The following is a 14,503-nucleotide window of genomic DNA, read 5'->3' on the forward strand; positions in this document are numbered from 1 at the left end:
GATAGCCAAACTGTGGAAGGAGCCTCGGTGTCCAACGAAAGATGAATGGATAAAGATGTGGTTTATGTATACAAGGGAATATTACTCAGCTATTAGAAATGACAAATACCCACCATTTGCTTCAACGTGGATGGAACTGGAGGGTATTATGCTGAGTGAAGTAAGTCAGTCGGAGAAGGACAAACATTATATGTTCTCATTCATTTGGGGAATATAAATAATAGTGAAAGGGAATATAAGGGAAGGGAGAAGAAATGAGTGGGAAATATCAGAAAGGGAGACAGAACGTAAAGACTGCTAACTCTGGGAAACGAACTAGGGATGGTAGAAGGGGAGGAGGGCGGGGGGTGGGAGTGAATGGGTGACGGGCACTGGGGGTTATTCTGTATGTTAGTAAATTGAACACCAATAAAAAATTAAAAAAAAAATAAACCTTTTTTTTTTATGGATTGGTTAAGTCTCTATGGAATATCTTTTGGCAAAACATTGGCCGACAGCATAAAATACACATTCATTATTTGCTATATTTAGGTCTTCCACAGTCTGTATTCTCAAACTTATGTCCCATATATGAATTTTCTGGTTAACTATATAAAAGGACATTTCAGCCCCATAGTTTATACCTTTTTATTATATTTAGCTCTGCCATACATTTCTGGGTCTAATGGGCCAGAAAACAAACTCACTGTAACCTTTCTGGCTCTCATTGCTCTTCTTGTGCTTCTCTTTCTAGATCTCCCTCTTTGTCTTATTCTCCCTCTTTTTTCCCTCTTCTCCTTACCATCACCTTGTCCCTTTGCTTCTCTTCTCTACCTTTCTCACAAAATTGGTCACTTTTTTCATTTAACCGATTAACAAAAATCATAATGGTAAAGCCATAACCTATAAGTTTGGTATAGATTAAAAAATATAAAAGGAAGGAAAAATAATTCATCAAAATTTTCTAGCAAACTTAAAAAAATAATAGTTCCAGTTAAAATATTTCTAACAAGAAAAAACAAAATACTTTAACTGCTATAAGAATAATGAAAAATATTTAATAGACTTAGAAAAGTTTGAGGACTTTTTCATGAGGTTATCAATATTTTCATAATTAGGATTAACATGCTTGTATTCAGGGTATCTTTTAAGTCAAACTATGTTCTGGGCCAAAGAGCAATCATAAATGTAGGGTGGAAATATCGGGAGTAAGAAGAAATCTTCTATTTACTCACTCTCATTCCTTTTAATTCACTGGCATGTGGTTATAACCTGTTCATATGGTAGGGATATTTTCCTTCTACTTTACCATCCTGAGTCTAAGTGTCCTTCCTCTTTCTTTCTATCAACCTATTTTCTACTCATTCCTCAAGAATCCTTTCTCATGAAACATTCTGTGACAACCTTAGTTTACCTTAAAATCCTTAAAGAGTAATTATGTCAATGGGAACTTTCTGTCAATTACATATACTTAACAGCTTGTCCTGACAGCAGAGTCTGGTTGTGTATGTGTATTTGTGTGTGCGTGAATTGTGTACAACTATTGTTACAGGCTGTTAGATGGACAATATAATAACATTTGACTATACCAATGAAAAATTAAAAGTAGCAAGAGAATAGAACAATTGACGTACATAATTTTTGATGTGACTTTTTGAACTAAAAAATCATTGGCTAGTTGAAATAATGGTCAAAGTTAGTTCTGCTAAGGCACGGAGACTACTTCAATTGACAGGCAATTCTTGCACAATTTTTAATAAACTAATTAGAAGAAACAAATGTCACAAAATGTTCATTACGTATTAAAGATATATCAAATTCTTAATTTGTTTTTTTTAAATTCAAATGCTTTATTTTCCTATATGGCGTTTCCAGCAAAAGGCCAGATAGATCAAATTCTTAATTTGAATTCCAAGAAGCACAGGTAGCATGACAACTGCGAGTTTAATTAGCTTAGGTTGATAAATTGCATCTTAAAAATAAAGATTATATACCACCCAAATGAATCCTTTCACATAAGTTTAAAATTTATTAGTAAGTGAGGCATTCATAGACTAATTATAAAAGTTGTTAGGTTATGAATATAAAAGGAAGGAAAATAGTAAATTCATATATCTTGTCAAAGACATTTTAATTCCTCTTGTGCCCCAGTCTCTGGAGCAAATGAAAAGACCATAAAATTTCAGGAGAGAGGGTATTTATTAGTGTTACCAACTTTTATATTTCATCTAACTGAAATTGCCAGCTTGTCTTTCAAAGTACTTTCCCCTCAAGTTAGGTAGAAGTTTAGTTCCTCCAGAAAATATTTTCTATGGTTCCCTTAGCTCTCTCCTTTATTAAGTTCTATGTTGATTGGGTACTGATAATGAAATTTTAGAGAAAGTCAAAAGAAAAAAAAAGTGTATTTTTTCTATTTATTAAGTGATGATGTTTATTTCTAATAATTATGGATTTTTATGATTAAAAACAAAATTTTTTAGTAATTTTAATTTTCTTAAGAAAAAGAGACTTAGAAAAGTATTATTTTTGTCTTTCAAGTTAGTTTGATATTCCAACAAAAAGCCATGTTCATGGTACTCATTCCATTTTAAGTGTATACTTTCTTTTTAATGGAAATGGTCAAATTTTACTCTACCTCTCCATCCCCACTAATGTCCTATCCTGTCTGACATATTTCCATTCTTTACAGCTTTTCTTTAATAGTCCAAAGTCATCATTAATGATGATTCCCTTTGATAGTGTAAGGCTCTGTAGGTAGTGCCCCAATTTTCTGTGGGTAGGAAACAGGCTGGAAAATCAAGCTATGATTTTTTTTTTGAGTAATATCTTATGGAAAAGGAAGGATGACTCAAAGAGGGGAACCAAAAGCCTCAGAGAATCATTTCTTGGGAGCCAGACTATGCACTAATCAACTAACTAACAATACATATCCCCAAAATACATTCAAAATTGCAATGAACCAGTGACTACTTTGTGCTTACCTTTTTTTTTTTTTTGGTATGGGAAGATTTACTGTGATTATTCTGACTCTGTTTCTATATTTTGTGTTTAGTATGTATGTGTAGGAGCAGGTTCACAGACCTACCCATACCTAAATATTTAAATGACCCAAAATGGGAAAACACAAGATGCCTCAAATGCACTGAACCTAACTGAGATAACGAGGACCTGGATCTCAGACCTGAACCTCCAACTGAGCATGATGAGGTAAATCATTTACTTTCTGGGCCTTAGTTTCTTCATCAGTAAAATGAGAGGAATTAAACCAGATTATTTCTAAGGTCCTTGCTCTTTTTATGATTATATCACCTGCATTTTTCTATTACTTATATCACTTTACTATTTTGGCTGAATCAAGGGTGACTACATGATTTTACTGGACACTATAGGCTGTACTGGGTCTTTTCAGGTAAGAGATTCCCAGATCACAATAAGTATTCCTCTCTATATTCTCTAAAAATCTCCATAGTACCTATTTTAGAGCCATGTATCCATTAGACACTTAATAAATAAAAAATGATAATAGGACCATGTTAATCTGTAGCGTCCTAGGCTTATTGCACTGTGGCTGCTGACATTTCTTTTGCTTATTAAAACCATTAATGTGAGTATGTGCTTTTCGCTAGTATAACATGACAGGTGAGAGAACTTACACAGCAGTGACCTATTTCAGGACTTCACAAGTCACTGAAAATTGATTTCTAACTTCGTGATAGAATGAAGAATAATTTACTCAGTGTGAACTGTCCTTGGAAGATATTTTTCATGAGGTCATTGCCACAAAGGAGTTTCTCTTTCGTGGGTTATTTGGGATGTGTTTTGACAAGATGAACTTTGTTTCAAAGGGATACTTTAATAAGTAGCAAAGAGACCACTGATCAGCCAAGTGAAATACTTAAAAAAGAGACCTGAAAGCTAGGTTTCATAACTGAGGAAGGCTTGATGAACTATCTATTTGGGGGTGAGCGTGTGCTATGATGCATATCTCAGAACTGTGGTTTTCATCATTCACAGTCCCACTAAATGAAGGCAGAAAGTTTCTAAAGTCAATTTAAATAGAACTGTATTTTTTAAAAAGACTTATTTATTGATTTTGGAGAGAAAGAGAGAGAGAAGAGTGAGCAGGGGGAGGGACAGAGGGAGAGAATCCTCAAAGAAACTCCCCACTGAGCATGGAGCCCAAGACAGGGCATAGTCTCAGGACCCATGAAATAACTACCTGAGCCGAAACCAAGAGTTGGTTGTTTAACCGCCTGAGCCACGCAGGCACCCCAGAACCTTCCTTCTTAACAACCACTTTATTTTCAACCTGCAGCTTCTATGTGGACAAAAGTAAATAATAAAAAGATAAAAAGTCTCAAATTCTTTATTGAAATCCTTCTTAATGTCAAGTGTTTTCTAATGGACACTAATGCCTGCCTCTTGGTCCTTTAACCTGTACATGGAGGTTTGAGCGTTGAGTTTACTAATCAAAGGAAAACCAACCCTTGAGACTACTTTCAAAATTATGTCTAGAAGAAAGAAAAAAGAACCACGGGAATATTCACAACTGAAACAGTTTTTCCTCAGTAGGTATCACAGAAATGGTGGTTATATAGCATAAGAAAGATTAGTCTGTTGTCTGGTTAATATAATCAATATAATCAGTTAAAGGGAACAAATCTGACATTCTATCAGATGCATTTCCTATTTTTGTTGCTTGAGTGAATGATGTAGACCTAGTCTCTAAAACTAAAGGACAGGTTTTCAGTACAGAAGGAAGAGTCCAAACAATCAAAGCTATTATAATAAGCTTTGTCTCTCTCTTCTTCCATGTACACATCAACATATGTATATATAATTAAGGTATAAAGGAATTTTGAGACCCAGAGTAAAGTTATTTCTTACAGAAAGGACTGCTTTGCCAGTGTTATTACTTCCATCACTATTACCTGTCATTTGGAAATTTTTAGAGGAAAAAGGACTTTTCTTGACACACTTTGATTCCTTATTTTCAGTGTATTCTTTCAGCATAATAATTGAAATGAATTTCCAAGATAATGCTTAAATGAAAGACTTGATCTTTTGTAGTCCATTGACTTTGCAATGCTTCCAGTTGGAAAGATAGTAATCTTAGAAAACTGAAACCTCTGCATCTTATCTGACTCAGCACACTTCTAGATTGCTGAGCCAAAGAAAGCCAGGCTAGTCCTACTGGCAGCAGTAGGTCGGAGAAGTACTTCTTGCTCTAAAAAAACTGCATATGGCAGTGTCCCTGGTGAAATCTATTCTAAACTCTATGTGACTCTGGGGAAGTGCTACAGGAAAGAATAGACCCCTTGGGATGGCCCTGACCTCTGGTAGGAATCTGTGTCAGCCTGATGAATGAAGTCTTTCTAGGATAATTATCCCGAGGCTTTGAGAATTCCTTTAAATTTCTTTTGTAGCGTTAAAGAGCTCATAGGAGCCACAGGGCCCATTTTGCCTCTGCTACTTTGACCACTTCTAGTCCTGCAAGCTGGCAGCTGGGCACAAGTCACATTCAAGTTGTTCTGGTCAGGGCTTGGATTTCCTCCTTGCTAATGGAAAAGTTAAAGAAGAGAATTGAATCATACTCAGAACATTTCCATCTGAAGACTGTTTTAAGCAAGGATATGATTTTCACTTAATATTCAGAATTTATAGCAGTAAAAGCATCTTATTCCAAAACAACATTGAAATGAATAATATGTGAGTTTTTGGTTGATTTTATTATAATACATTTCTGCTAATGATTCTGGATCTTAGCCCAAGAAAGTCAAGAAATCAAACACTTTCCTTAGGACATAGACTTGTTCTTTTCCAGTTGTTTTCTCTAAACCTTCTCATTTACTAATAATGAAATTGATTTTGAGTGAGCCTTTTTGAGAATGTTCATGCTATATTTCTTAACTATATCTTCAAAATCTCCCCACATCTATTGATGGAAGGCATGATATATAGCATTACTACAATGAGAGTGGGAGGATGACTCACATGAGGCATAGATGCTGTTTAATCCTAAAGAAAAATAAATTCTTTTGTTCGTACTTAAGCTTCTAAAGTATTCATTATTTTTTAAAACCACTCAGTGTTCTCCTGTCAACACTCAATAAATCATGGATTCTGGAATTATATCAAACTGGGTTTAGTTACTGGTTTTGTCATTGAGCCATCTTACGTTTTTGGTAAATTATACTGCATAGCAGGCAGTGAAGAAATGTTGGCTTCCTTTCTTGATTTTTCCTGGTTTGCCTTTCATGTTACTTATTGCCCACTAGAAACACACTTCTTTCTCTTCATTTTAAAGTTCACTTTCTTATGCATATAAAACAGCACACTTTCTATGCAGGTGCTCCAAATATAGTATATGTGAGAATTAAATTGTACACATAACTGGAATATGCCTGCTTGTATGTGCACTTGTGCGTCCCCACATACACACACACACACACGCACGCACATCATTTCCAGAGCTGCATTTCTCAATCAGTAGCAGTTATGTCTCTTGGAGACATTTGCAAATATGTGGAAATATTTGGGGTTACTATGATGATGGAGGGGCACCTGTGGCATTTAGTGAGTGAGACCAGAGATGCTAAACATCCCGCAATGTATGGGACAGTCCTGCACATTTAAGAACTATTTTAATATCAAGAGCATATTTGATAAACATTACTCCAGAGGAAACTCTACAAAGAAAACATTATTAATGTAAAACTTTAAGATATCCCTTCCTATCTCTGGTTTCTACCAAAATCCCTCATAAATATGAGAGTTGATCCCGAAAGACATCCTCTCTCTCTAGTCCTAACTACAAAATATTTCTCTGATACTCATGGGCATTTGCCTCTCCTCTCCCTCTTCATTCCACTCAGTTATTGATTATCCGCTTCCACTTGGCCTATCTGGTTTCTTGCATTTTTCTCTGAATTTTCCCTTTATCCTCTAAAAGACTTCTAGAAACAGTTCAGCAAGCAAGAACCTTTTGCTTCTAAGAAGCTAGAAGAAGGAAAAGGGGAGAATTTGAGGATTCAAATGTTTATATTTTTATTCCTATTCTACACGCAAGTGGGCATTGCTGCTCTGTCAGCACCTATAGTCTCAAGTGAAAGAGATGATCTGGAAGGGCAGGATGGGGAATAGATTGCCACTCCTGCCAACACTTTTTTTTTTTTTTTACAAAAAATTTATTATTTGAGAGAGAGAGAGAGAAAGAGACAGAGTGAGGATGAGCTGGGAGTGGAAGACAGAGGAAGGGGGAGAGAAAGAGAAGCAGATTCCTTGCTAAGCAGGGAGACTGACATGGGGTTCGATCTCAGGACCCCAGGACCATGACCTGAGCCAAAGGAAGATGCTTAACTGGCTGAGCCACCCAGGTGCCCCAACCTGTCAACAGTTTTATATGCATCTTCCCCAAGGCAGGCAAAAAGACACCAATACTGATTGTGACCATGTCCCAAAGCTGACACTGTAAGTAGACACCCAGGTGGTAAGTATCATCAGGAATCTGTGCATCTCTTTTGAATCTATTTACCTATCTATCATATATAGATAGGCAAATAAATTATATTTTCCACCTCAGCAATGTCTTTAAGTGTAAATATAAATGTTAATGGTATATAGGTATGTAAAACATTATGTTCTCAAGGTCTAAAATATTTGATAAAATAGGGGTATGTATTTTTAAGAATAAAATTTCTTCCTTAATATGAGTAAGCTCATAATTATGTTTTAAACTACTGAAGGGTTTTTATTTTATCAAGTCAATTGTTGAAAGAATTCAAGTCAATGTATAACATATTCTAATTGATAGTAAGAATCTATTCACGTGCATATCTCATTATGGTACTCAAATGGTCTTCTAAACCTATGCATTGACTTTATATTTCAAGAGAATTGCAAATAGAAGAAATTACCTTCATGTTGGTCTATCTTGCCTGTATTTGACTATGAAGATCAATTATGACTTGAAGCAAGGCATACATAATTTATGTAAGGGCAAGTTCAAAAAGTTAGAGATACTACCCAAACATCCATATCTTTCGCAAAACTTCTATGGCTCAGGGATGCCTGGGTAGCTAAGTTGGTTAAACATCCGACTCTTGATTTCAGCTCAGGTCATGATCTCAGGGTCCTGGGATTGAGTCACGAATCTCAGGGTTGTGGCATCGAGCCCCATGACAGGCTCTGTGCTCAGCATAGAGTCGGCTTGCTTCTCTGCCTCCCTCCACTTGCTCTCTCTCTCTCTCAAAAATAAATAAAACCTTAAAAAACTTCTATGGCTCAGAAATTCAACTTTAAAATCATAGCTTACATTTAGAAAGAAAACAAAAATTCCGTTTCATGTATAGGCATGTTAGGATAACCTAAAAAATGTCATAAACACATCACATTCTTATTTTACTTTTGTTCCCTGTGCTTTCTTATAAGAGTAATTCAAATCAAAAGAGAATAGAAATGATATTCATACAATAGAAAGAAAAATCCATGGGGAATGAAGAAACTCTATTAAATTTGGAAAAACCATATAGCATATTAGGTTTTTAAATTTACTGTTTCACCAAACAGTATTTCCAAGGTAGGAAAAGAGGTCTTTAGTTTGGTAAAAGCTAACATTGAATTTTACTTTTAAAGTGAGTGCTTGTGAAAGTCCACTGGGATATTGCTGTACTTGGATAACTAATGTTCAAACTCAGTTGTTGGTTGAAGGACAATAACAGGAATTCTGTATTAAGAAAAAACTCAGTACAGGCAGGTCAGGAATAACATTCAATTCAATACATTCAAAACCATAGGTATTTTAAATTGTTATTTTGATGCAAGGGGATCTCTGGACCACTTACTCTACCTAGCCATCATGTCTTCACCAAGACTCCATAACTAAAGAATACAGCAGTTAGATATTCTATAATCCTATTTCTCTGGCAGAACTTCTGCATAAAATTGAAATAAGGCAAATATTCATTCCATGATGATGATGAACTTATTTATAATGTTTTGTTGGCATTATACATGATAATTCTATCATTTCTCTTATTACGGAGTTCAAGAATAATATGGTATTGCTGCCCTTTGACATTGTTGGATGGAAAATTATTTTAAAGCCCTAGGTATAAATGGAAAGACTATGGTGCAGGTAGACTGGATTGAGTACTTGATCATTCTGGAAAAAGCAGTGGTTTAGGAGTTGTTACACTTGATTTTGAGCCCTGGTAAAAGCTTTATGCAAGTCATTGAACTCTGGTTGTCCTCATTTCTGAAATGGGGATGATGCATTTCCTCCTTTCCAGCTTTAAAGGATAGTTGTAAACAGTACTTAGCAACCTTCTGTGCAGCATCACCATGCTCATTCTGTGATAACTTGCAAATCATTATGTTGTTGCACTTGAACATTAAAAGGGAATTTTTTAAGTTAGATGTCAATTCTTTATTAATCTGTAAGATTGAGGTAAATGGCCCAGGTCTTATTCATCTTTTTATCCTGAGCACTCAGGCATAAAGGCTGATACACAGTGGGTATTCAGAAACTCATTTGCTGACTAAATAAAAAATTTTCAAACTGTTAAGACTATTAATTGTACTCAAAATTAACTTTTTTCATCTCCATGCCATCTTTTCTGATTGCATTGTGTTTTTCTCTTTGCCCATGTTATTACCTAGTTTCAAGTTTCTTCCCTGAAATGTTTTCATATTAATGTAAATATGTATTTGTCCATGTTGAATAGAAAAGAAAGTGATCTAATTAGATAAATATCCCTTTTTAACTGATACATTTCACTGATACTGTCAACATAGCTAGAACCTCTTCAAATTAATTTCTAACAAGAATATAAAATATACAAAGTTAGCTAATTTTTTCTTTGGTAATATAAAGCATTTCAATATCATGCTGTGCCTTTGGGACATAGAAGAAAGGATGCCAGGGAGGAAAAAAGACAAAGAAGAGGGCAAAGAAAAAAACTAATATTTTTTTTCTAGGCCTCCATGTGCTAAGAGTGTGTTGTCTTCAGTTTTATAGAAAAGATAAGTGAGACTCAAAGATTAAGTAACTTGCTTAAGGTCACATATCTGATTGGTAGCAGAGCTACCCAACGTGTTTAACTAAAAAAAACTTGCCATCTTTCCACTAAACCATTTTATAGTACTCCAAAATATAGTTACTCAGTACAGGATAATTTAAACTCTGCTGAAAAATTATTGAGTTAAGCCAAAAACATATTTTTACCTATAACCATATATTTTAATAAGTACTTGAAAACCATGTTGCAGCCAAAGCCTCTTCCACTCGGCTCTGTGTTGGGTGGAGAACAGACCTTCATTCTGAAACTTATGAGCCTTTAGTAGGCTTATCTGACTTAATGGATTTTTGTTCTGTGGTTTTCTATCATGCTTTTTGTTGAAGAAAGCTCCTGATATTTGGGTGTCAAATTAAGGTGACAATTCGTGCTCTGTTTTTTTAGCCCTCAGTTTATGAGTCCAGTACTGTTCTGAGATTCACGCCAATTTCTTGGGCTATTATATATGAATTTTACAAAATATTCTGTTTGTATGATCTTTCTAACTGAATTAGAATAGTAGTATTTAAATCAATTTCATTCAAAAGAAAAATTTAGAGGCGGACAGATATAGGTTCATGGATTTCCCTTTCTTTCCACCAAATAAGTACAAATGTTCCTGTTATTTCTTTTGAATTGTGTCATTTTTTATTTTTCCACTCAGCTCCAATCCTTGATCAGTTATTGAGATTTCTTTGGAAAATATGAACACTTAAGAAAGCAACCCCTGAAGTGAATTCTCCCAAACATGGTGATTTTATTTTAATTAACATAATTTATAAACCCCAACCTGCTACTTCACTAAGGGAGTTTTCAGAAACTTGATGTGCAGACTGATTTTCCAGAAGGATGACTAAGTGAAGCCTATTTCTTAACTTTTAAAAATTACTGTTACTTGTAATAGTAGTAGAGACAGAGCTTCATAACCAGAATGCCTACTTTGGGAATGTTGCTGTAACTATGTAACTTGAAGGGTGAGCTTGTATGTGTACACTTATATACAAGCAACACAAAACAAAAAACCTCTCCTGTGAAACAGACTATTATATGACAAAATGCCAAAATAGGATTCTATGGTAGGCATAGTTATAAAAACCTACCAATTATAGAAGATCTTGTTATATCATGAACCTTTACCAAGTATATCACTGCATGTGAAATGTTGTGCTATACAATTTGGAAGACACAAAGAGTTATAATATCTACTCTCTGACTTTAGAGGTTTAAACTAAATGGAAAGAGAGCATATACACATTCACAAATAAATACAATGAAAAGTCAGTATATACATGTGGAATAGTAATAAGTAGTATCAGAATCACAGAGTGGGTAGAGAAAGCCTTGTGAATTCAGATAGTCATTAAAGCTCTATAGACATACAAGGTTCAAACTACTTGAAATAATATGTAGGAATTACATAGGTAGAGATGGGGATGGGATGTTCAATGCAGGAGGATGGCACATGCTCAGTGAGAAAGTGATGATGTGCAAAATCTCGTGGAAGATGGATGTGGCCAGAGTGGAAAATCTCTGGGCAAGAGTAGAAATGAAGTGGGAAAGACAGTTGTGAGAACCAAAAACACTAGATAGGCATTTAGATCTCATCCTATCTGAGAAATGTTTGAATGATATTTTAGGAAAATTAATCTGCAAGCTGCACATAGTATTATTTGAAACGTGGTGAGATGGGGAGGAAAAGGGGAACAAGAGCAAGTAGAGTGAGATCAACAAGACCACCACGTGCATTTGTGCCGGTTGTGCCCTGAATATTTCTGGGTACTATTATATAGACCTACATGTCTGTGTTCAGTGACTTTGCAGATAAAAGGGAGATAAGAATAAATGGTATCAAAATGGAGGGCAAGGAATTAAGAAATATAAGCAAAGAAAGGTTTAAATTAATGCAGAAAGTTGGGGCCCTGATTAGCAAGGTCAGATTATTTTTCAAAAAAACGGAAAATCTAAGCATGTGTGAAGTTCAAAGAAAAGGAGACAATGGCAGAATGATTAAAGAGAGATATACTGAGGGTGCCCAGATGGCTCAGTCAGTTAAGTGTCAAACTTCAGCTCAGGGCATGACTGGGATCATTCCCATATCTGACTCCCTGCTTGGCTGGAAGTCTGCTTCTCCCTCTGTCCTTCCTCTGCTCATACTCTCAATCTCTTTCTCTCTCTCCCTCTCTTTAAATAAATAACAAATAAATAAATAAATAAATAAATAGATAGATAGATAGATAGATAGATAGATAGATAGATAGATAGATAGAGGTACTTCAAAGAACTAGTTTCTAGGGATCCCTAGGTGGCTCAGCGATTTAGTGCCTGCCTTCAGCCCAAGGCGTGATCCCAGAGTCCCAGGATCGAGCCCCACAGCAGGCTCCTGCAAGGAGCCTGCTTCTTCCTCTGCCTGTGTTTCTGCCTCTCTCTGTGTGTCTCTCATGAATAAATAAATAAAATCTTAAAAAAAAAAACTGGTTTCTAAAAAAGTTGGGATAGAAAGCCCAGATGGAAGACCTGGTCTGTGGTAACATTTGGATACTTTTAATTTTGAACCTAGAAGGAAAGAAGCAAAGATGGATATGGATCATTTCGTCATTATTTCCTCAAAGAACTACCACAAATAATACAGGTGGATTAACATACCTATGGAAAAAGTTAAAGAAAAGTCAGACGACTCTGACACACCCAATGCTACTGTTTGTCTATCTGGGAAGGTAGAGAGAAGATTTTCATATGATCCTGGGGCTAAGTGGCTATACTTGTTACAATGCTGAATTTTAATATCTGGTATTTTGGGGCCAGAAAATAAGCCCTACTGTGCCTTCCAGCAGCATATCCAGGTCTCTAATAATATATTCAGAGGGACAGGAGAGGTGAGATAATCATTTTACTCAGTCAATAAATTCATTGTTAATGTCATATTAACCTTATGTTATTAGGTCACTTTATACAACTTTAGCAATTAATTAGGTTGTGTAATTAATCAATGAATATTTACTTAACATTTTACAATAATCAAAATATTGGGCTGGCATTTAGAGGCCACATAGACTTATACTATTTGGTTATTATCCTCAAAGAGCATACTGTAGAGTTGGAAAGAATACACACACACACAAATAGGTATAATAAAAGCTAGTATAAAATACCAAATGATGGTAAAGTCAATAAATATTATGGGAACTCAGAGGAGAAATTAAATGATCATTAGGGGGCAAAACTTTGTAGAAAAGTGTGGCTGTCCTATACCCTGAAAGCTAAATAGTGATACCTGTTACACTGTTTAATTTAAATATGTGCTTTTGTTTAAAACCAAAGGGATACTCACACACAAAAATAATAATAAAAAATAATAAAACCAGAGGGATATAATAATCCCAGGTATGTTTATCATAATTTGTAGTGCATATTATATCTGTGAGTTCTGTTTTATTTAGAATTAAATTGCCATTTTGGACTATTAGAGGCTTTAATAATAGACATTTAATTTTTCCCTAAAAGTAATACACAATTATGATAGGAATCCTGAAAAATATAAAGAAGTGTACTTAAGTATTGATAAAACACAATCCCACCAGAGATAAATACTATTAACATATTGCCATATATTTTCCTATGGCAGGTTTGAATATTTTAATGTAGCTCTTATCTGAGTCTTTCTTGTACTTCTTGACTCACTTCTTCCATTAGAATGTCTGTTCCTTGAGTTCAGTAAGTGGAAATTTATCTTTTCTGTTCTCTATTGCATAAATCACCATTTTCTCCACATGTGTAACAAGAAATAGGAACCACTGCTTGCTTTTCACAGTAGATCAGTCAAATCCTCCTTTTTAAATTTAAATTTTCTGTAGAAAAAGTTACTCACAACTTGTTTTCAAACTAAATCTGGAGAACACTTCTTATGTGTATCTTATTGTAGTTAAAAGGCCTCCTAGGAATGAACTCCCCCTTCTTATTATAAGTGATGCTTAAAGATGAAGTCCTTTTTCTTTGTTATAGGTACATGATCTAAGTTCCTGTCCCATCCTCCCCTCCTCCCCAAGGCCACATATGAGATGTTCTTTTTCAGAAGCTTTTAGGTTTCTGAGACACTAATTCATTCTAAATCATTATGTACTCTGGAGTGGGATGAAATTCTGAGAAATTGTTGGCAGCTGCTTTCTGTGGAAGGAAGTTCTTAACCATGTTAAACACAGAATGAACTGTTCCAGAACAAATGTCTGTGACTTTTGTTCCCACTTTATTGCTTCTCTGAAGGTTCATGTGAACTGCTAGAGAGTGTTCCTTTAATCATGTTGAAGAGTCACAAATAGGATTTTGAATAGAGTTGGATTCCCAATAACGGAATATTTGCTCTTTTGTCTATGAGTCAACATAGTTTATTTTTTGAGTTTTAGACAAAGAAACTAAAAAATAGTGGCATACCACAGGAAACTGCTAAATTGCTCAATGGCTTATACTTAGGGGAG

General features: G+C 35.0%; 1 long non-coding RNA gene across 15 annotated transcripts in view; it reads left to right on the top strand.

Moving 5' to 3' along the window:
• LOC102154812 overlaps positions 1 to 14,503 on the top strand; it is a 171,804-nt gene that overhangs the window by 103,255 nt on the left and 54,046 nt on the right. For 14 of the 15 annotated variants that reach the window (XR_005356759.1, XR_005356763.1, XR_005356762.1 and 11 more), the window contains one exon: positions 3,032 to 3,186. The exons of the other annotated variant lie outside the window; for it this stretch is intronic. This is a non-coding gene — a long non-coding RNA (uncharacterized LOC102154812). The remainder of the gene's footprint in view (positions 1 to 3,031; positions 3,187 to 14,503) is intronic. 15 annotated transcript variants of the gene reach the window in all.

Source organism: Canis lupus, chromosome 3, assembly GCF_011100685.1.
Source record: "Canis lupus familiaris isolate Mischka breed German Shepherd chromosome 3, alternate assembly UU_Cfam_GSD_1.0, whole genome shotgun sequence".
In the NCBI taxonomy this organism is placed as follows: Eukaryota; Metazoa; Chordata; class Mammalia; order Carnivora; family Canidae; genus Canis; species Canis lupus.